This window comes from Protopterus annectens, chromosome 6.part0 (assembly GCF_019279795.1).
Source record: "Protopterus annectens isolate FY-2018-M chromosome 6.part0, PAN1.0, whole genome shotgun sequence".
In the NCBI taxonomy this organism is placed as follows: domain Eukaryota; kingdom Metazoa; phylum Chordata; order Ceratodontiformes; family Protopteridae; genus Protopterus; species Protopterus annectens.
In genome coordinates, this window is record NC_056737.1 from 150498295 (window position 1) to 150521172 (window position 22878).

General features: G+C 36.9%; 1 protein-coding gene across 4 annotated transcripts in view; it reads left to right on the forward strand.

Moving 5' to 3' along the window:
* The window catches only part of AKAP6 (A-kinase anchoring protein 6), a 2898826-nt gene that overhangs the window by 2000389 nt on the left and 875559 nt on the right, over positions 1–22878 (forward strand). The window lies entirely within an intron of this gene.

The following is a 22878-nucleotide window of genomic DNA, read 5'->3' on the forward strand; positions in this document are numbered from 1 at the left end:
AGACCACTGTTTCAGGATCAAAAGGTGGCAGCAGCAGCAGCAGTCACAAATAATCATGTTTCTTCCCCAGAGGACCACATATGCCCTTGCAATTAAACTAGTACTTTCAGGGCTATCAGAAATCACGTACAGAAGGGAAGTTGTTCTGGAAGTTACTCTGGGTTACTGCACAGACAGTTGCTTATCCAAGTTGAGGCCTTTGGTGATACTCATGTAGCTGATTCATTTTGCTTGTGTTGCTTTGGTTGCTGCTTTATGCATAAACCAAGAAGCAGCACTCTGCTGAACTTTGCTGACTGCTTTGGACCTAATCCTGATGTGGTTTCCATAACTAGTTCCCTTAACTTGGCCCAGCGATCAACTTTTGTCTGATAAAGTGATGTTTTGCAGCTTTTATTTATTTATTTATTGATTGATTGATTGTCATTTGATTACCAGGAAAGTCTACTGGGCCAAGGTAAGCCCATTTTCGAAGGAGGCCTGGGGAAAAAGCTCCAGGTTATAATCAAACTTACATAAAAATTACAAAAAATATTAAAACATTATGGCTTGCATAAAATTTTCATACAACTTACATAAAAGTTTTCAAAAAAAAAGCATAATTTTCAAGGGGAAGTCAAGAACATTAAGCTAGCAGCAGAGTTAAACATAGTCAAAGTACAGACAACAATATCATGGCAGATAGGTTATAATGATATACAGATTACACACCGAAGTATACATATAATTCAAGGCTTTACTTAGGATAAACAATAGGTACATATGTATTTATATAAAACATAGGGAGAATGGCATAAGTGGAAAGCTTTGTAATATGTAATGGAGAAAGAAAGAGGAAGAAGAGAGGCGAGGAAGGGAACAGTAAACAAGAGAGAGTGACAGGAAGGAAGGGAAAGGAAAGAATGGATGAAGAATGCTGTAGAATGAGAGCAGATAGGCTGAAAGTAGAGGGGGAGGGGCATGGATTAATAGAAGCAAGAGGCAGAATTAAAAAGTTAGATTCAAAAGAACATTAGCAGGAAAGCAAAGCATTGGAGCTAGGGTATCAATAGATATGGCTTTATTTAATACAGGGGTGTCTAACCTTTTGGCTTGCCGGGGCCGCATTGAGTGAACAGAAATTGTCTTCGGGCCACATATAAAATATATCATATAGTTAACTCTTTTGCTGCCCTTGGCAACCAAAGTTGACCTCCTGGCTGTACTGTAGGTCCATTCGAACAATGAATAAATGTAATAAATGCCTAATATTTGCCTTAAAATTCTAATTCTCATTCTAATTCTAATTCTCTAATCTAACAGTTAACCCTAACATCTTAGTTAATATATCTATAGCTATATATATATATATATATATATATATATATATATATATATATATACATATATAGATTCACTTTATAACACTGAAAGCTCAAAACACTGAAACTCAAAACACTGAAACCAAAACACTGAAACTTCAAAATCTTGAAAACTCAAAACACTGAAAACACATATCATACATATACTGAGTTTAAACAACATAAATCATAACACTTTCCACCAATTGTAAGCAGGGGGCCAAGCCCCCATGCACCCCCCAGCCCCCTGCATCCCCTGCTACTTATATATATATATATATATATATATATATATATATATAAAATATATATATATATATATATATATATATATATATATATATATATATATATATATATATATATCAACTCCAAGATTGCACTTCACTACACTAAGTGCAATCTTGGACTTGATATATTTAAGTAGCAGGGGGTGTGGGGCTGCAGGGGGGCTTGGCCCCTGCTTACACTTGGTGGAAAGTGCTATGATTTATGTTGTTTAAACTCAGTATATGTATAATATGTGTTTTCAGTGTTTTGAGTTTCAGTGTTTTTGTCTTCTATATTATGACGTTTTGTCAGTTTCGGTGTTATGAAGTGAATCCATATATATATATATATATATATATATATATTTTTTTTTTTTTTTTTTTTTTTTTACGAATAAACAGATATTCACTACAGCACTAGCATTTCTCACTGGGAAAACCACTCCAGCAGTCCAACTATGTAAAATGTCAACATTAGAAGTCATACAATACTATAATCTACAAAAATAAGCCAACAAGTTTGAAATAAAGTATATAATTCACATTACTGACTTAATAAAATAATTCTGAATAAGCTACAAAAGGGTCTCATCCAAAAAATGACTGGTGCCAAAAGCTTGGCCTCAAGCTAAATGCCAAAAAATGTATCATCATCCCCTTTGGGGAGAGTGATGTCCCCACAAATTATCACAATAACAATGCTTGAGCACCCAGGTTGATAGAAACCTGACGTTTGACCACCATGTTGTCTCCGTTGTACAGAAAGCTTTTTACATGGCCCACCTCATTAGTAAGGGTATCTCATCCAGGGACAAGGAGGTCATAACATCCCTGTATTCTTCCTTTATAAGAACCATTACTGAGTGCAATGCCCCTTTTGGCATGTGCCTCAGCAAAACACCTTGCCAAAAGAAAGACTACAACCATTTCTGACAAAAAGGTCAAAGGACTAAGTTCAATTAGTTATCCAAACAGACTAAAAAGCTTCTTGCTTTCCTCTGTCTCTCACTGGCCCCTATAAATGTCATCATTGGCTTGCTTTCCAGGCTAAGAAAGATCCTGCCTTAAGAGACTTCCTCCACCTCAGAAATACTGGTTATACTTAAAACGTTCACTACAAAGACCACAGCCTTCACTGCAACATAAACAAGCCACTTTGTATGGACAGGTTCTTGACACAAAAACTTCAACTTCTATAAAAAGCTTGTCTCATTATCAAACAATGTAGTTCAGCAACATGACAACTGGATGGATAGCCATAAATGTACTCCTTGAATAAGTAGCATAGCCTTCATCAAACCGGATGGAAAATTCACATACTAAACTTTGCTAGCTGAATGGCTAAGAACTAATATTGGTTACGCAATTCTACTTGCCCAAGAAGAGGGGACCATTTAACTAAGAATTCCATTTGCAAAAATATATTCAGTATACATATTAAATCTCTCTCTCTTTCACACACACAAACACACACACACACACACACACACACACACACACACACACACACACACACACACACACACACACACACAAGGAGCCCCTTCTTGTCAAAACAGGCAACCTCAGTAATCACATGACACACACTCACTGAATGAAATTGTCTGGAAGTTAAAATAGTTGAAAAAAAAAACATCATACTAGAGATGGACTCATCCATGCAATTTCCCCTCCACCAAAAGGACCATCAATAAATCAACAAACAACTGCTCAGCAAAAAGTAAATCAATAAGAAATCCATAAACTCTCTAAGATCATACTACATACTGGAGTAAACATATGACTTCCCTCCAATCTAAAGTAATTTCACATTCCGACATTTTAGTTTGTGTAGAAGTTTTTCACAGACTGACAGTTTACTGAGCTGTCACATTAGCACTCTATGCTTACGTCCGAACCAATGAAGCATACCTGTCAATTCCAAAAGAATTAAAGTAGCGCAATAAGAAGGTTATTTGCAAGGCTACATGGCATTTCATATCGGAAATAAGCAGAGATATTAAAAAGGCTCTGTTTCTCATAATTATGCTGAAAAGTCTTCCAAGGTAAATACAATCTTCTGATTTAGTATGGAACTATACCTCTCAACCTTAGAGCAAGAAATCTGGACAAAGTAAAAAATGAAAGTGGGACACAGGCCCAAAAATAGTTATGCATCACAGACGCCATTGAAACAACTGTATCTGCAAACATTATACATTGGGTCCCTATCACGTAATTGAAAACGCATTCTATCGAATGCGTTTTCACCAAACTTAAAATAGCGAACAGGCAAAATAGTGAAGCGGCTATTCAGCGAATTCTTTCCCTGGGAAAGAAGTTGCCTGGCTGCTTCGTTAGTTTGCCGTGTTTTGCACTGTAGTGCAGTCTCAGAGTGTGGTCTCAGAGATTCCCTTATCCGCTTTTGCTCCCGAAAGTAAACGTGCAATAGTTACTGACCTTAGGGTTAGGGTGCGGGTTAAGATAAGTACATATATAGTAATACATTTAGCATACACCTTAGGGTTAGAAGTAGGGTTTAGTTAAGTGTATATATGTTTACTTTTTTGGGGGGTTAGAAGTAGGGTTAAGTTAGGTGGATATATGTTTTAAATGGTTTCCTTTTTTATTTTTGGGTTAGAAGTAGGGTTAAGGTAGGTGTGTATGTGTTGTAACTGTTTACTTTCTTTTTTTTTTGTTGGAACAGCGATTTCTTTCCCTATGAAAGAAATCGCTGTTCTAAGCTGTTGATATTTTCAGCTTTCAGTGAAATACGGTCGATCAATCATCGTTCGCTGTTTTCAGCATTCAATGATCTGATATAGACCCTATACATCACTTATAATCTTTCTGTCCCATCATTGTCAGTTAAGCATTATATGGTTCATTCAATCCTGCCTTCTTTTGCAACAAAGAAAACCATGCTTTGAAATGACAAATGCATTAAAAATAATAAATAAAACACATTGCATCCACATTCTGCAACTTCCTACCTGCAAACAACCACAAAGCTTTCACTGAAACTAGGGCTGCTTATTTCCCCAGAATGACAGCTCTCCCTAATTAAGTCTAACAGTATAGAAGCTACCACGATCTGGACTACCTGAAATAAATTAAATTATAGCCTGAAAACTGCAAGTGCACTTTGTTTAATTAAACTATATTTCTAAGCCCACTTACTGTATTTTTTCAGTAACATCACAATATCCATTTCCAGGTCACTTTACAAGACATTAGCAGTGGTAGACTTGACATCCTTCAAATCCCTACAGGACCACACTCATACTGCTAGCATTGTCCATTAAATGTAAATATCCATCCACTGCAAATTGCAAGAAGCTATGTCTTAAAAAAATCTACTTTAGGCATGCCTAGTATCCAAGTATCAGGTTTTGAAACAAAGAAACATATTCTCCACAGTCTTTAAGTCTCTGTCTTTAACAATCATCTACTGTTGCAGCCCTCCCAACACATAAACACACACATACACACTAAAACCCCCAACATTTAAAAAATGACATTGTGCCCACCTGATTTGCAGTATTGATGATCCACCAAAGCTATGCTTAGAACCCAACAATGACAAAACAGTACTGGGTGCTTTTTTGTTTGTCAGAAAAAAAACAATACAACTTTATATCCTACAGTCCCACAAAGTCAATCCACTACTAACTCATTAACCCTAGGCTGCTGTCTCATTCTGCATTACCTTGGATGACTACTTTTATTTCCTAAGCAAAAGACACAAATTGGAAGATGAAGTGAAAATCTATACAGTTGAGAGGTATGATTTCATATTCAATACAACACTCTCTGTCAGGAAAGCCACAATTTAATGAAAGTGTACTTTTAATGTACAGTATATTTGTGAGCTAACTTATTTGTGTTCAGTAGGTAGATTGATCGCCATTAGCCTCTTTGTGCGTGTGTCTCTGTCTGTCACACACACACACACACACACACACACACACACACACACACACACACACACACACACGCACACACTCTTCTACTTTCACATACGCAAACATTCTTCTTTCAAGCATGCACTCACTCACTCCATACTTACCTATTGACACAGGTAAGTGCTGTCCCTTTCAAAGGGAATGGCAGCAAATCCATACACAAGTCCCTCTTTAGCAAGAACACACACACACTGATTCTTCGGCATGAAATAACGGTGCAAACACACAGATCCTTCTTTGGCGCAAAAAAATCAAAACTAGAAGGGTGCTTTGGCACATGCGCACACTGACATTAGAGTTACAGGTCACTGGCATGAAAAACACAAAACAAAAAAGTGTTTTGGGGCATGCGTACATCAATGTTGCAGTTAGAGGTTGGGGGCCACATGGAAGAGCTCTGAGGGCCACAAGGGGCCCACAGGCCGAGGGTTGGACACATCTCATTTAATAAATTAAGTAATGGCTGAGGAAGGAATTGAGCAGTTACACATCCAGTTAGTGAGGAGATGATTATGCAGTGTGGTTTTGAAAATGTGGGGGCTTTGATGTATATGGATAAGGGAAGGTAAAATATTCCATTTTCTGGCAATTTATGTTGGATATTTATAGTGCAGCAAAACTTGCCCTACTAAACTCTGACCATCTGTATTTTCACATATATAAAGTAAGACTCTTTTTTTCACCTGTTGATTAATGAACATAGCTGTACTATGTCTGCTGTTTAATTAAGATCCAATGTTAACCTGGATGATTACAAGGACCAGTATTGTGTGTGTCTCTGTATAAATAATGAGAGCAGATTAACAAAATTAACCTTACTTGAATGAAGGAATAATTAGAGAATGACTGGTCTTTTCTTTTTGAGAACTGAAAATAAACAAGAATCCAGCATGTAAAGTGTGCCGCATGATTCTGGTTTTATAAGTTCTGCAAGTAAAGCTGAAAATGTATACGTTCTTAGGGCGAGTTCTCTTGTTTTATAATTCTGGCTCTATCATGCTAAAAATGTGAGAATAAAAACTCTTGTTTTTTTGCAGTGAACACTAGACAGTCTAATTATCATGCAGTGTCTTGTGGACCAGGTTTAGACGATAGATCAATAATGTACGTGCTGTGATTACTGTAGTATGTTTAGATATATATATATATATGTACAGATCATGAGACTGGTGCTCCATAAAGCCAGGTTTTCTTAACTTATACAATGGGGTGCTGACTGCTTTCTGATGGTGCATCACAGGGAAATTAAAAGAAAGAAATCCTTAAGCCAATTTCTGTAGGATGAATGTGTTTTATGCTAGATATTCTACACTTTCATCATAATACTGCACTGGTTTTGATTTTTTTCTGCTAGAGGCTGACATGCAATTAATACAAACAGATTAATAGAGCGGCTAAGACAGTTCTTTTTGAATTAATGCAAAAATCTATTGCTATGTAAGATAAATAAAAGGTCTCATTTGATAGGGTTATTTGTGAACACTGAATTCTCTATCTCTGACAAATAAATGGATGTGATCTGTACTAGGATGATGCATTTAACCTTAATATTTCCTGGATTTGAATACAAATGCCCCATACAAAGATCATTTCTTTCTTCTATTTCATTTTTTTTTTATTTTTTTTTTACTTCCTCCCACCCTGGCTGTATATCTTCTGGCTGAGCTCTAACTGCTTTCTGCCCCTACTGCTCCTAATTTTTATGTCCACAGTACAACCTGTCTTCACGTCTGGGCCCATCATGTCTGTAGGCGGATAAGGACGTGGAAAAGGAAACTTAAATTGGAGCATGTCACATATGCACTGTCTTGTAAACAGCAGATTTTTTTCTGATGCATATCTAGGATGAGCTGCTGACATCACATGCATCATGAAATGTAACATCAGTTATCTCCAGTCCTACCCTGTAATGCCATTTTTTTGAAAAGGAATCTGTGTTGTAATCACTGCATGGCCCTATCACTTGGGAAGAGTGACAAATCAGAAATGTAAGTTATTCCCCTTCCTCTCAGAGTGAGAAAACTAGCAAAATGTCATTCCTTGCCACCACACCTTCTCAGAATTCCTCAGGTACCTAGTCACCAATCAAACTTGGATGTACCCATTTCTACCATGGAGCCACGGTTTCTTCCATTTTCATAATTAGAAGGAGCAGACTTATATTAAAAGATGTGCAAATGCATGGGATAGTTTAGGACTACATCTAAGAGAACACAGAATGATGAAAGAAGCACCGGTGCAAAGTGCCACAATGTGTGTTGAAGGATCGCAAAAGGCTGTTTATGGCACAAAAGTAATGGAGAGAAGAAAGCAAAAAGGAGCATCTGAAAATTTTCAAATGAAAAAATTCATCTGCTGGGTCCATTATGTAATAGCTGATCTCTCGAGGAATACTAAGGTGGACTAAATTAATGGAAAAAGGAAGAAAGGAGTGCTGAGTGTCATATTATTAAAGATTACATGAGAAGGCGTATGAGAGGTGCCGATGTGATGCATGTCATAGAAGACAGGAACACAAAGGTTTAATAGCTACAGGCTACTTGTTACAAGGTATTACTTGGAAGACAAGAAGAGGAGTAGCTGGAAAGAGCAACATACAGATCAGATGTCCCTTGAGTAAGACTACATTAAAGATCCAACACTGAATCCTCTCAGGAGGGAGAGTACTAGAAGAGGCAGAACATGTAAGAATATGTTCACTCACAGTTCTGCTTTATCCTCTTCAGGGAGTCAGTGGTGAGGCAGATAACAGATGTAATGTAACTAGTCCTGAACAGGATACCAGTCAATTACAGAATACAGGACAGCTGATTACTACACAGATACACATACATATACATACGTGTGTGCATATGCATGCGACACCCCTGTACTGTCCCAGTAATCAAGGAGCCTCAATCCTCACCACTAGCACCAGTGAGGGACATACACACTGGGAGGATGACAAGTACACACACAGTAAAGTACAATTTCCCTTAAGAGCACACAGAGATCACAGTCAGTCTGGAGCTAGTTTCTTCCTCTGTCTCCAGATCCCCAGTAAGACTCCCCACTGGCACAGCTATAGGGTTAAGATCTCAGCTGACTGGTCAAGCCAAACCCTCTAGCATCCTTTCTGTCCAACCAGTGCTTCTTGTCCCTGCCCAAGTAGCTCACACACACACACACACACACACACACACACACACACACATACACACACGCGTGTGCACACACACACACACACACACACACACACACACACACACACACACACACACACACACACACACACACACACTTTGAGATTTGATTTATATACAAACACACAGACACTCCTAGGGAAGGCTGGCACAGGTTTACTAACTATGCCCCCTTCTGTCCAGTGTATAAGGTAGTACCAGCTGCCACCAATCACTCTTACTTATCAGCTTCTATAAGGTCATTTCCAATGGGGGACCAGTTCTACTGTGTAATGTTACTATTATCCAAATGGTAAGTGTAACCATGACTTTAGGTCTATTTAGCCTATACACTGTATTGGCCTATACAGTGTCACAAAATACATATGCAAGTACTCTAAGAGCTTAAATATCTCTAAACAAGCCAGCCACAATTAAAAGGTTTAAACATATTTAATAATAAATAATAAAAGTACAAGACAATACCTAATAACTCAATACAGTGACTACAGAATTCAGAATCACAGGAAATATTTTAAAACAACATTGCAGGACAGTCTCACATAAATACAGAAAACATCTAAACTAATCTTACTATATTCCTATCTATCTCTAAGAGAGATTATTGTAATCTAGTATTTACTATTAGCAAGACAATTGCTGATGAGAGGATGTTGTGAGATTCAAAGACAAATACAAAATGCACAGACTCAATCTGAGATAGTTCTTAAATTACTATGAAACATTTCTGCTGGGTTATCCCAGATTACATCATTCTTTGTCACCTCTGCCTTCAGTTCCCAGGCTAAGAGAAACTTAAAATTTAGCACATCTGTGTCAAAAATACTTATCTCTCAGAAGTTTGCCTGGAACTGGAAGTCTTAAAACAGTTAAATACTTTTACCTTTGAAACCTGTAATTATTTCTGTTTCCAGACAATAGAAAGAATTTCTAGCTCTAGACATCCTGTCTCCTAGCTGAAATAAACACAGTCATAAAACTCTTCACTTATTTTCACAGAGTTTGCAGGTTAACTCTGTATGTTACAACTTTTACCATGAAAACATACATTTGCACAGGCATATAGTTTATACACATTTCTGCTCTTTTCCAGTAGGGTTCACTGTGGTTACATTCTTGAAGGTCAGCATATAACATACAGTTTAACACACACTTCTGCACCAGCAGTTTAATACACACACAACATATAGTTATCTTACATTTGTAAGACATGCCTATGGATCATATTAATACTCACAAATGTAATAGAATATGTTCTAGCTAGCTGGGCTGGCTGCCTCATAGTGTCACATAAATATCTGTCAAAATGATCAAATCACTTAGAGGCAATTTTTACAATGGTGAGCAGCTATCCCAGATTCGGATCACTTAAGATATATGTACTTGGGATGTGGGAAGAAACCAGAGTGCCCCATGAAAAATTGTACAGATATAGGAGATGTAATTCTGTAATTAATTCTGGAATTATAGCTAAATTCACTAAACTAGGTATAAATCCCTACGTCACAAGATGAGTTGCCAACTGGCTCACTGACAGAACCCACAGTGTAAAAGATGCAGACTCCAAATCTGACTTCAAACCAGTGACAAGTGGAGTACCACAGGGTTCAGTCCTGGGACCTCTCATGTTTGGTATCTACTTCTCCGAAGTACAGGCTAACACAGAAGGCCTTTGGCTAATGAAGTTCACAGATAACTGCAAACTAGGAGCCATAGTCGACCCCAAATGATGTGGACATGCTACAGAAGGGCTTCACTGAGACAGATGCCTGGTGTTAGAGCCACGGCCTCAAGCTCAATGCCAAAAAGTGCATTGTCATCTCCTTTGGTAAAAACTTTGTGCCCATGAACTACCACATAGGTAGCAGTCTACTCAATGTCGAATGTGTGATAAGAGACCTTGGGACCCAGGTGGACAGTAGTCTCTCCTTTGATAATCACATCACCACAGTAGTCAGGAAATCCTTCTACATGGCACACCTCATCAGAAAAGGATTCTCATCCAGGAAAAAAAGAGGTAATTGTTTCCCTGTACTCCACACTCATTAGACCCATTGTATAGTACAATGACCCTTTTGGAATGTACCTCACAAGACATCTACAGCAGCTGGAAAGGCCACAGTAGTACCTCACAAAGAGGATTACTGGCCTCAAACAAATGCCCTACACTGACCGTCTCAAAAAACTCCAGCATTACTCCTTAGCATATCACCTACTCCGTGGTGATCTCTGCATAACATATATAGCTATGTCAAACCCAGAGCTGTTGGACATGCTACACCTAAAGAAATTCCAATCCCTCCGAGCTACACGCTCTAGGGACCTAAACCTTGTCACCACAATAAATCGGACATGCTGGAGGGATAGATTCCTGTTCCAGAGATGTCCCATACTCTGGAACAAGCTACCCATGTATGTCAAGCAAAGTTCATCATTAGCACTCTTCAAGAAAATCTTGATGAGTGGATGGATAATAGGAAATACACCCCGGGATCACTTCTGTGGCTCTGCTCAACAGGGGCACAGGAAAATAACTTTCTTGGGTGGCGTAAGACTGGGAACCTTGTTGGCTAGGCTTACTTAGGCCCTTGGGCTGATAGCCTAGTACCTACCTATGAACTTATAATAATACATTTAATGTCCAATAATTTCATAAGGAAACACATGATGGAGCTGAATGCATAATTCACACACTTGATATATTTTGCACTGGCTTACAGTTTAAAGATATGTAATACTAATACCGTCAGTAATAACAGTGAATACATAGATGAAGATAGCCGAATCAGAAATGTAATATATTTACTAGCCAGGTGATAGTATATGATGCACAGAGACAATGAGTATTGGCAGGAAAATGAGAAGGTACATAAAGAAAACAAAGGGCACTGTTTTTGAAGCAGTTTGTTTAAAAGTAGAACAGAAAATAATCCTTAGATGGACAATTATATTGCCATAACACATCATTTAAAGTAGCGACAGTGCAATAAAATAGCCAAGGTCTACTTTTGCAGAACATAGCAGCCAGTCAAGTAAAGGGAATCAATGACAATGAGAAACAGACTGAGCAACACGAGGGATGATAAGAAGGCTGCTGTAAGGTGGGACATGAGCAAGTATGCCCATGTACACAGGAGAATATTGGGGGGAGGAATTAAGTGAGTTAAAAATAAGTTACATGTTACAATAGCAGTTCAAATCTGGAGATATCTAAAGGAAAAGATAGTATTTTAAACATTAGGGTACACTAGTTAAAATCATAAATGAAAAAAAAGTTGTTACAGAATCCTTTCTAACTGGGTGGAAGCTAAAGGGTTTTGGTTTCCTTTTTGGAAAGAAGCAAGGAAGTGACAGGTATGAAGGTGTTATAAAGGCAAAGATCCAGAAACTTTAATGAAGAGAAGTATGATAAATTAATTGGGTCTATATCACATAATCACATTTTTATAACTTCAAACACGAAATGTACGAACCATTCCTTTCGAAGTTACAAAACTTTGACTATGAATAATTATGGAGATTTCCTTTAAAACGCTCGAACTTGTACAAGTTCGAACTTAACCATATAAGGTTCGAACTTGTACAAGTTTGACTATGTGATAGGAACCCAAATTAATTTGGGGGGAATAACAGATCTTCAAATTATGTCATAACATGCCATTTTGTTCTGGTCTTATAAGATCTACAAGAAAGAAGATAATCAGGTTCCTCACGACAGGGGCTGCTGTTTAATATTTCAGGAGTTACTGATCCTAAGATTGAAGAATAACATATCTTGTATTCTTGCATTGGGCATCAGACAGTAGTTGCTCAGTGGCTCAAACCTTATCATATCTAAAACAGATCATAATGTTGACAACAATAACCGATAGTTGGGTAATACCGTATTCTGAAAATGTTCCTTCTGCAAAGAGAGAGGGATACACTGAGGTAAAGACCCCATTACTGTGTCCCAGTAATGAAGATAAGGTATGAGAATTGCTACTGAACCAGCGAGGGATAATTCGTGTAAACACCAGGAATAGTGCACAGTGCCTTTCCCAATGATGAAGCAGTGCTTTTCCACAAATTGGAAGTATAACTTTTAACTGTCACTGATTTTTGCCTCACATTGTATTTTCTTGTAAATCATTAAGTATAACAGTCAGTCAGTTTGTTTGTGTCTTTCGGCTTTTCCCGGTTAGGGGTTGCCACAGCGGAACTCCGGTCCGCTAATGATTGGCAGTAGAGTTTTACGTGCTGGCTTGCTGGGCCTAACGTACAACCTTCAATGAAGGAATGCCCGTTCATGCATGTCGCCACACAGAAGACGCTCTAACTGAGAATTGAATGGGCAACGTCTAACTGTGAGGTGGCAACGGTACCGCAGCACCACCACCACAGTTTCATGACCAGTATTAGCCTTTCTTAGACTTCTTATTGTTCAGAACAATGCACATTGAGGCAAAACCTTTTTGTTTTATTAACTTTAAAGGCATTACAATAGTATTTAAAAACAGTTCCTGATTTGAGGCTTTTGTCCCCCCTATTATTTTTGGCTTTGTAAAGAAGATGGCAGCTATGATTGGCAGTGCTACTATGTATGAGATTCAGGGGATCACAGGTACTGTAGAAAATTAAACAATTGCCCTCCAAGGCATTGTGGAAGCTACTGATTTAAAGATTAAGAGGTGCAACAAGAATACATCTGGAAGAAAAATACTAAAAAGTAATGATGACACTCAGAGCAAGGTTTGCAAGGCCTGAAGTAAAGGACTGAGGTAGGTTGTACAAAAGAGAAATACAATCCATGCTGCGGTGGTAGTGATGGAATAAGAGGATTTATTTGGTAGGTTATACCTTTAATAGCAAATAAACAGTTGTTTGGGCATTGTGGACAGAGAGCATTGAATGGCCAGATGGTAGTCAAGAACAGGTAAGGAAGATGTCTGTGATGATTTAGATGAAGGGAGATTTTGGTGAAGTATAGGCCTCATCAGGTGTGGATCTCTCGGTTTCAATTTTATTACAAAATGTCCAGCAGCAGAAAACAACTGTCACAACTGAAAGTGTATTCTGAGTACCTGCTTCTAGAGTTAGGCATCTGCTAGAATAACTATCAATTCTTTTGTAATAGTGCATACTGACATGTATGCATGTATATATGTATGTGTGCATTTATCTATATATATATATACACACACACACACACACACACACATATATATATATATATATATATATATATATATATATATATATATATATATATATATCAATATATGGATCCCTATCAGATGATAGAAACTTCATGTGACTGAAACTTATTTGACTGAGACCATAAGACTGAAATTTCAAAATACTGAAAAATCACTTGACTGAAACCCATAATACTAAAATCTTACAATGCTAAATTTCAACATACTGAATTGTAAACTGGATGATATAAAACCAGAATAGGTGGGGGGGGCTACACCCCACAACCCCCGACTATATATAGAAACTCCAGGAATGCACTACAGTGGGGAAAGGCTTCTGGTTTTATATCAACCACTTTACAATTCAGTATGTTGAAATTTAGCACTGTAAGGTTTCAGTATTAGGTGTTTCAGTCAAGTGATTTTTCAGTACTTTGAAATTTCAGTCTAATGGTCTCAATCAAATGGGATTCAGTCAAATGAAGTTTCTATCAACTGATCGGGATCCAAATATATATACATATATATATATATATCTATATATATATACACACACACAAACACACACACACACACACACACACACATATATATATATATATAGATGCATATATATATATAGATGCATATACATACACAATTATATAAACATACTAAATATATATATATATATATATATATATATATATATACATATATATATATATATATATATATGGAGAGAGAGAGAGTAAAAACACTATAAGAAAAACCCCACTGTGCAATACCTTAAAACCTCCTTTAATAGAAGCCCGTGGGATATATGCAAGTGATCCCTTAAGGACATCAAGTGTTTCAGCTGTATGGCTTCTGAATGTCCATGACTTTTTACTTTTTTCATTTTAAGTCTTTATGGACAAATTCAGGCTTTATTGTGATTTAGTCTACAAATAACCAACATTCTATCTAGGATTCAAAAAGAGATGCAGTGGTGACCTGTCTTGTTTGTCTTGTATGGAAATTTGGCTGTGTTCAGTTAAGGAGATTTAAGTTTGCCCCTTGTATTGGCATAAAGTTTTGTATATAAAATGGCAACCAGACATTTCTGGGCAGAAACAGGCAGCTAATAAGCTTGCAGCAAAACAGTAGGTAAAGTAAGGCCTGATGTCATAGAGGCATCCAAGAGCTAGGTTAGATTTCTTTTCATTGAAAAAGAGACTTTCTCACTGTACATCAGTAAGCTTTCCATGAATGCTTTGATGTATTTAATGTAATTTGTGTCTGCTATACCAAAGAAACCTAGACAAGAGATAAGAGCAGCATTTTGAAATTTCTCTCCCCAGACAACATAATATTCATTTTTAAGGCTTTGAGGGGAAAGGCTAGATCCCTGAAGTCAGTGAGCGAACATGTGGAGATCAGTTATGTTTCCTGGTCAACAGACATTGTTTCCAGAACAACAATGAATGAATTCATTGGTATACTTGAGAGGTAGGGATTACCACAGTGACTCCACATCTTGCTAACAAATGTCATAAACGTCAGGTCACCAGTGATAACTACTTGTTGTACTCCAGTGTTCAACAGAAGAGATCCACTGTATAGGTTTTGTTTAATTTTTTTTTTTTTTTCAGTCTGCAATGAAGGTAATGACTAAACCAGAGTGTGATAGATGGCTGAAGCCAGTGTTTGACAGCTGATTGAATGATAGGAAGTGATTTCATCAAGGTCATCAGACAGATTGAAGAATATGGCATAGATTAATTCATGACCATTCAGCTGTCTTAAGAATTCTGATTCTACAAAGATGACCGTGCTGATTTCAGGGCTCTTGTGAAACCTGGGTTGAGATTCTGCATTTAGGTAACCTGCCTATAAGTGGTTGAGAAGCTGTTTGAAAACAACCAACTTAAGGATTTTATGAGGTGGCTCCAATAGACCTATACTGCTATTTTTTTCACTCTACAGATATATTTTGGTTGTGGAACAGGCTTACTATAGTTTCTTCCCAAGGAAGGGGAACTATGCCCTTCCCAAAGCCATGGTTGCTGAGAAGCAAAACAGTTAACAGTGCATAAGCTAGTCAGATGAAGTTAGGTAGGAACTCACTAGATGCAACTGAATGTAAGAGTTGATTTTAGGAGGATTTTCAAAGTAACTTCCTGCTAGATACCGTGTTTCCTTCCTTGTGATGGAAGCTTTGAACTGGAAAACATAAAGGTCCAGGTTGCAACCAGAGGTACAGGAAGTGGTACATGGTGTGGCTTATTGAAAGTTGAGTAATATTTTGTAGGACTTAAGAATTGATTTATACCTTTTCAGGATTCCATAGTTGAAGAAAGATTATTTTGCCACTCTAAGAAGTAACTTTTTTTGTAACCATTCATAAGATTTTTGCAAATAGTTCAGCTGACTGAAGAAGGGAGCCTGTTCAACAAACAATGTGGAAGTATTTTGTCTCCTAACCCCTCACCACCCCCAGGATGACAGCTGATTTTGATTTTAGTGTCATCAAAAGAAAATATAGTTTGTGATAAACAAAAAAATCTTTTGCGATGACCTCTCATCTAAAATAAATTATCTGGTCTACTGACGAATTCAAACACCAAAATCTCTAAATGGAAATCTTGTTATTACCACTCAATCTATAGTAGGCATACAAAGAGTACTTTCTGAAGTCTGGTTTTTAAAAGTATTCATTCTAAGAAGACTGTGATGATTTAGAATTTCAAAAAAAAACCCTTCAAACTGTAAAGATACGTCAGTGGTTACTGGCACAGTCCAAAAAGATGCCCACTGAGTGATTTTATTGAAATAGCCAGAATATTCAATTAAGGATATTCATTTCAGGTAAGGATGTGACTCACTCAGCCAAGGCATGTAGGTTGATAATACCATGATGCAAAACTTGCAAATCTAGTTTCCCATTAAGAATTCATGTTCCCTGGAAGCACGATCCCTTACTTTAGTATGCATATGAAACAGCAAGTAATTGCATCACTAATGTATTTGGTTAGCAGGGCCAGAGAATGTAAATAGCAGTGGTTTTAATGGACTGATAGAATTAACACTTCCATACAGGGTGCTGATATTGGGTAAATTTCTGCCACTGCTGGTGGAAGGAGTAGAAGTGGCTGTCCTTAGTGGGCTGCATACTGATACCATATGCCTTTTATTCATGTTATAATGACTGAAGACCATGTCACTACAAGGAGGGTGGTGTTTCTGTCTAATATATGCTCAAATATTTCATATAAATTGCAAGTATTTAGAAGCATTAGGGTCAATTAGGACATAATCTCTTAAAATTCCCCCACTCTGCCAAGTGAGACTTATAAAGAACTCCTTTCTGCTGAAATAAGGTGTGTAATGTGAGAACATTCACTTACCTTTGTTTTATGCTGTGTTCTCATTTTTCAGTTGAAGTTATTGCTCGCAGAGACAATAAGCTAATAAATTCTAATTGCGGTAAGTCACCCTTCTTCACTAAGGTTCTAGTATGTATGCTGCCATCAACAGTAGGACATATATCTGCTATAACATCATGTCTGACATTTCATTTTATGTCACAGTAATATGTATGATTTAATTTTTTCTTACCTTACCTGAGCATCGAAATCCTCAGGTACAGACTAATTGTCTTACACTAATGTGCAAGTCCACAAATGCAAATAAATGAATGCAGCTGTTCAGACATGCTGTGAAAGATCACAGTGTTAGCATTAAGGGAAATGTAAGGATAATGTTAGTGGTCCCATGATGTGGTCTAGGATTAGGGCAAATCTTCTCTAATGGCCTTTAGTTTATCAGTAGACAAGCATTTATATGGGAAGTTGTGAGGTAGTCTTAACATGTGGGTATAACCTGAACAGGATTTGTATTAACTTAGTAAATCATATGGTTCGTTAAGCAACAGAAGTTTTAACTAGCTTAACGGGGAACATGGCAACAAATCTGTATGACAAAAAGTAAGGTTAGAAATCTCAGTATCCAAGGAAAAGGTACTACAGATGCTAATTCAAAAATATATAGGATGGAGAAGAAACCTGTGCACATAGAGAAGGACCAGCTTGGACATAAGGGAATTGAAAAGATAATGGTTGAGTGTTAGAGGAAGAGACTGCTTCCTTTGGGACACTGAGGAAAGGTGGAAATGTCCATAACATCAGCATTTGTAGTGTAAAAGTATAAATGTGGTCAAAGGAATGAAGTAGTTCTCAAGTAGGGTGCATGAAGGATGATGTATACCCCTGTCATGTAAAAACTGCTTGTTGGACATGATTGGCTACACACTTAGAGGAACAGACAATAGGGTCAGAGGTAGCAGAAGAAGGAATAAAGGCTAACAGGAGGCCATGCAGGAAAAGGAGAGAAAAATTTGTGGGGAGATGATAAAATAAGGAAATATACAACAAGAATCCCACTGTCACTTCACTACTTTCTCATCACATCTGATTTTGCAGAATGTTCTAGGCAATGCATGGATAATTAAAAGTATGTGTGTAAGAAGTACCAAAGCTGTGGATAGTTAAGCCTTTTCACAGTTTATCACATTGAGTGTGAAATAACTAGGAACTGGAGAGAAGGAGACAGGGAAACCAAAATAACTAAAATGGGGGAGAAGTGGTGGGTGCTAAAATAAAGTTGGAAAAGGGGAAAGCATGGTACAGTTGTGTGACTTTTCTATACTAATTTAGTGCCAGTAGAGCACAACAAATAGACTAGTAATATGGCAAAAACAAAACATAAACGTAAACAAGGAAGAGATAGGGTGAAGAGAACAGAAGTCAGGAACAGCTAGAAAGGCAGCAAATGCTCTCTGTAAGCTGAAAATGGGGGCTTACTACAGAATGATTAGAAAAAGAGAAAGAGAAGACTCCAGAAGGAATAAGAAGAAGCAACCATGGGATGGGAGGGGTATTGATAAGATCCATGTGGGAAAGTGCAAATCATCGGTGTACTTGTCAGAAGGGATAGCAATAAGAGAAGTAGAGAGGACGCAGTAAGGAGGAGGAAGACACAAAACGTGGTGAGTGTCATGTACTGACATAAAATTACAAATGCTTTTTTTAATAAGTTGCACGGTAGCTGAGATTCCAAAAGCAGACACACAAAACTAGGCTGGAAGAAATTATATAATAATATCTCAGCAACTGCTGAATCGAAATCCATGCCGTAATCAATTTGAAATGCTCTGATTACGTTAAAATATATAAAATGGTAAGGAGTGCCACTTATCAGATATATATTGTCCTTAAAACTACAGCCATTTGTTTTCATAAACTTTTAAAGTTATTTCATTGTTCTAGGTGAAATATTAACACTGTAGTCTATGAAAGAAGGGGCATCACATAATTGTAAGGTGGTTATTGTAGCTGTTGAACAAAGGGAACCTACTGGCAGCCATAGTGAATTGCTACAGCTTGTACAAAGTTGCAGTCTGGCATCTTGACTAATCAGCTGTTCAGTTTATAATACATTCCATGCTAAAGTTAAATTGTAACACTTTGTGTGATGTTTAGTCTGGCCTATTTAATTCTTCATCTTGGATCACTTGTAATCTTTAAATATTGCAACATTAATTCAGCATACCTGCACATGTATACTTTTAAATATACCTAGAATATAAACAGCGCATATACATTTTTCTTGTTTATTCTATAATTAAATATCTTCAAAATTTCACTTTAATCAACATTATGTATAGTACTTAAGCAGTTCAGGAGGCTTCTTACTGTGTAATTAAATGTATAGTGTATTGACTTCAGTATCTCCCTCATTTCCAAATTCTCACCTCCCTAAAACGAGGACTGTGACTTTTTTGCACAAAGAACAACATCTAGTCAGCTTGTATCCATTCCTATTCATGCTGATCATAGCAATCGATAACACTTTTATTCTGACCACTGTGTACGGCTCTGTTGAAAAGTATCCTGCAGTTTTGCTGGAACTCAGTAGACGGAACAATGGGCATTTTCTGTAGGTTGTGTTAGGAAATGTCTTTTAACATCATTATCTCTTTCATTTTTTAACTTTCCATTGTATTTCACACTTCCTTTGGTTTTAAAGTGCATTCACTTAAACAAAAAATAGGCTGCTAATGTGTAAAGGAAATAAAAAGCTTTAGTGATGAGTGATGTCAAGATATCTGTTCTTTAAGAAACATGCATGTGTATTACTTTGTTACCCCACCCCACCTCCCCTTTTGCATTGGCTACTCTTGCAGCTTTCCCTTTGATATTCATGTACCTCTTCATTAACCCACTACTTTGGGTGAAAGTGGGATATTTTGCAGAACTGAACAAAAAGCTACTATCAAAGTACGGCACATTAGAATTTGAGAGACCCTTAGAACAAACTTGAAATTTTTGTCAGCAAGTACATATCATAGCATGTTAAGCTACTGTGCAACATAGCTGCAGCACATCTATGTCTAGAAATAAACTCATTCTGGGAGTAGGGTATTTGTTCTGACCATTACTTTGTCCACTGTCTGAGCTAATTCTGTCTATAAAAATGATGGCATAACTAGTCTTCTTTCCACTATTGATATTTTATCAGATGATACAGTTAAGTCAGGCTGACAACTGGTATATTTTCCTAGATGTATGTCACTGCTGTTTATTATAGTGTGCTGTTCTAGAGCAGTTCTTGGACCTTTCAGCATAGGATCTTTACCCATTTCTCATCTGTTGAAGCTTTAGGCACAAAATGTGTGAAAGCGTTGGAAATCTTCTGCTCTCTTTTCATTCGCTATTTTTTTAAATTTAATTTATGTACATAATACCTTTAATTCAGATGAGATTTAATTTTATTTTTTGTAAATGTTTTGAAATAATATTAGTGCGTCTTGAATTTAGCTATCATTTGTGTCTTGGTGGTTGACCTTAGATTCATTTGTAAATTTGTCTCTGGGTGGTTGACCTTAGATTCATTTGTAAATGATTTCTAATGGTTTATGACCAATGAAAAGCATGCAGCTGAGATCACAATGAAATAAGTGCATGCATTTACAACTTCAAGTAATAGCCAAAGCATCTTTTTTCTATTTGGGAGTACCTTTTGTCAGCCTCTTTGAGATTTCTGCTAGCATAGTTTTTTTATTTGTATTTCGTAACTGGGATAGTCTGACTGTGCATAGCCAATTTTTGGAGGGGATCAGAACAAAGGCTCTAAGAATCAAACAATAACATTACATTGTGCAGGTACCTAATATATAAATTAGATATGGTTTTAAGCTTTCTTATCCATGTCAGAATGCATTTATATACAGAAAGCTAGTTACCTACACAGACTATTAGAGACCATTATGAAACTTACATAATTCACTGGTTTGTGGTTGTATTTTTTTGCATCCTCCACAAGACTTGCCCCATGACTCCTCTATCTATGCCTCTTTGGCTCATTCATTTCCCTAGGGGCAAATGGATAAGTACCTTTAATGTCAACATAGTCTGAAGTTGATGAATATATATCTTTATAAGCCTCTGTTTAACTTCTACTGCATAAATTAATGTGCATTTGTCTGTGATGTGCTGTGCAATCCCAGTGGATGTTAGAAATGAAATGCATTCATTTTTGCATGGGAAATGCTAGCCAATACCTATAGCAAACATTTATGTCCAGTATGGAATAATAAGTCCTAAGGGTTTTGAGAAAAAATATTTTGCCTATAAGCTGCTTTAGGGTAACCAGAAGAATGTTCAAAGCATTTAAATATAGTATTTCAGAATGCAGCATTTTTGATTATTATTTTGGTCCTATGAAAAGTCAGACAGGCAAGTATTTGTGAATCAAAGTGGGTGACTTGCTTTGCACTGTTTTAGTGCAGTACAGAAGGTAGGACACATCTTGAGGAAACAGAATGGTATGAGCAATTCTTAGTTGTGCCATTATTAAATGGTGTTTGATGTCTGGCCATTAGACAGTGCCCAGATAAATGACAACTAGACAAATAAACCAATTTAATTTTCATACAACTTGATCTTTTCTGCAGTACTAATGTCCCTGCATCCATCAAAGCATCCATCAAAGCAGTTATCACAATTTTAAAAGGAATACCCTTAAATATCTTAATGGCGGCTGTGTGATTTCACTTTGCAGTCAAGATTCCCCTATGATGTAATTTTTATGGAGATACAAAGTATACAGTTGTGAGAATATTTTTTGTACTAGTATCTCTGTACTGAATCACAGTGAGATTACTTTTATTTCTTACATTTTAACTGTCTTCAGTAAGAGCATTAGTTTCTGTTTTGCAATGAAATCACTTGAATTTTTATTAGTGAATACTTGTTTTAGAACATTTTAAATTCCATTTGAATATCACGCACAAAAAAGAGTTTTTTTATCTGTTTTGGGCTTTTGCTCAAACCAGAATTGTAGTTTCAGCTACCAAGTCAGTTTTTATAACTGTTGTGTAAAGTCATCTGTGAGTCATAGAAGAGATGTAAAAAGAATAACTGAAGCCAGAAGCTACATTTAAAAGTACTTTTATTGAGCTTGCACCTAGGAACAGTAACCTCACTAATTATTTTGTCTAGTGAATGTCATAGGATGGTACAGTGTTTCTACACTTTCTATTGTACATGGTGTCAGAAATTATATGAAAAAATAATGAGATATAATGAGATAACATGGGATTTCACAAAAGTCAGATTGGTGTGTATTGAAACAGCTGTAGGCAGAAATCAGTGGAAGCATTAATTAGATGTTATTTTCTTTGTGTGGTCATGCTCTTAGGCTTGAAGTAAGGGGAAGGACAATGCTATGTGATGAACTTGGCATACGCATGGAACTTTCTGTTAAGGCCTGTCACTGTTTCACAAACTGATTGCTCAGAATATTTGATGCATGTAAATGGATTGGATGATCTGATTTCTCTGATAAATGCATGAATTACATTGAATTATTTAGCACTTTAAGATGCAGGCAGATTTTTCTATGTTTTCAGTACTTCTGTTTTAATATGGTAATCAAACATAACC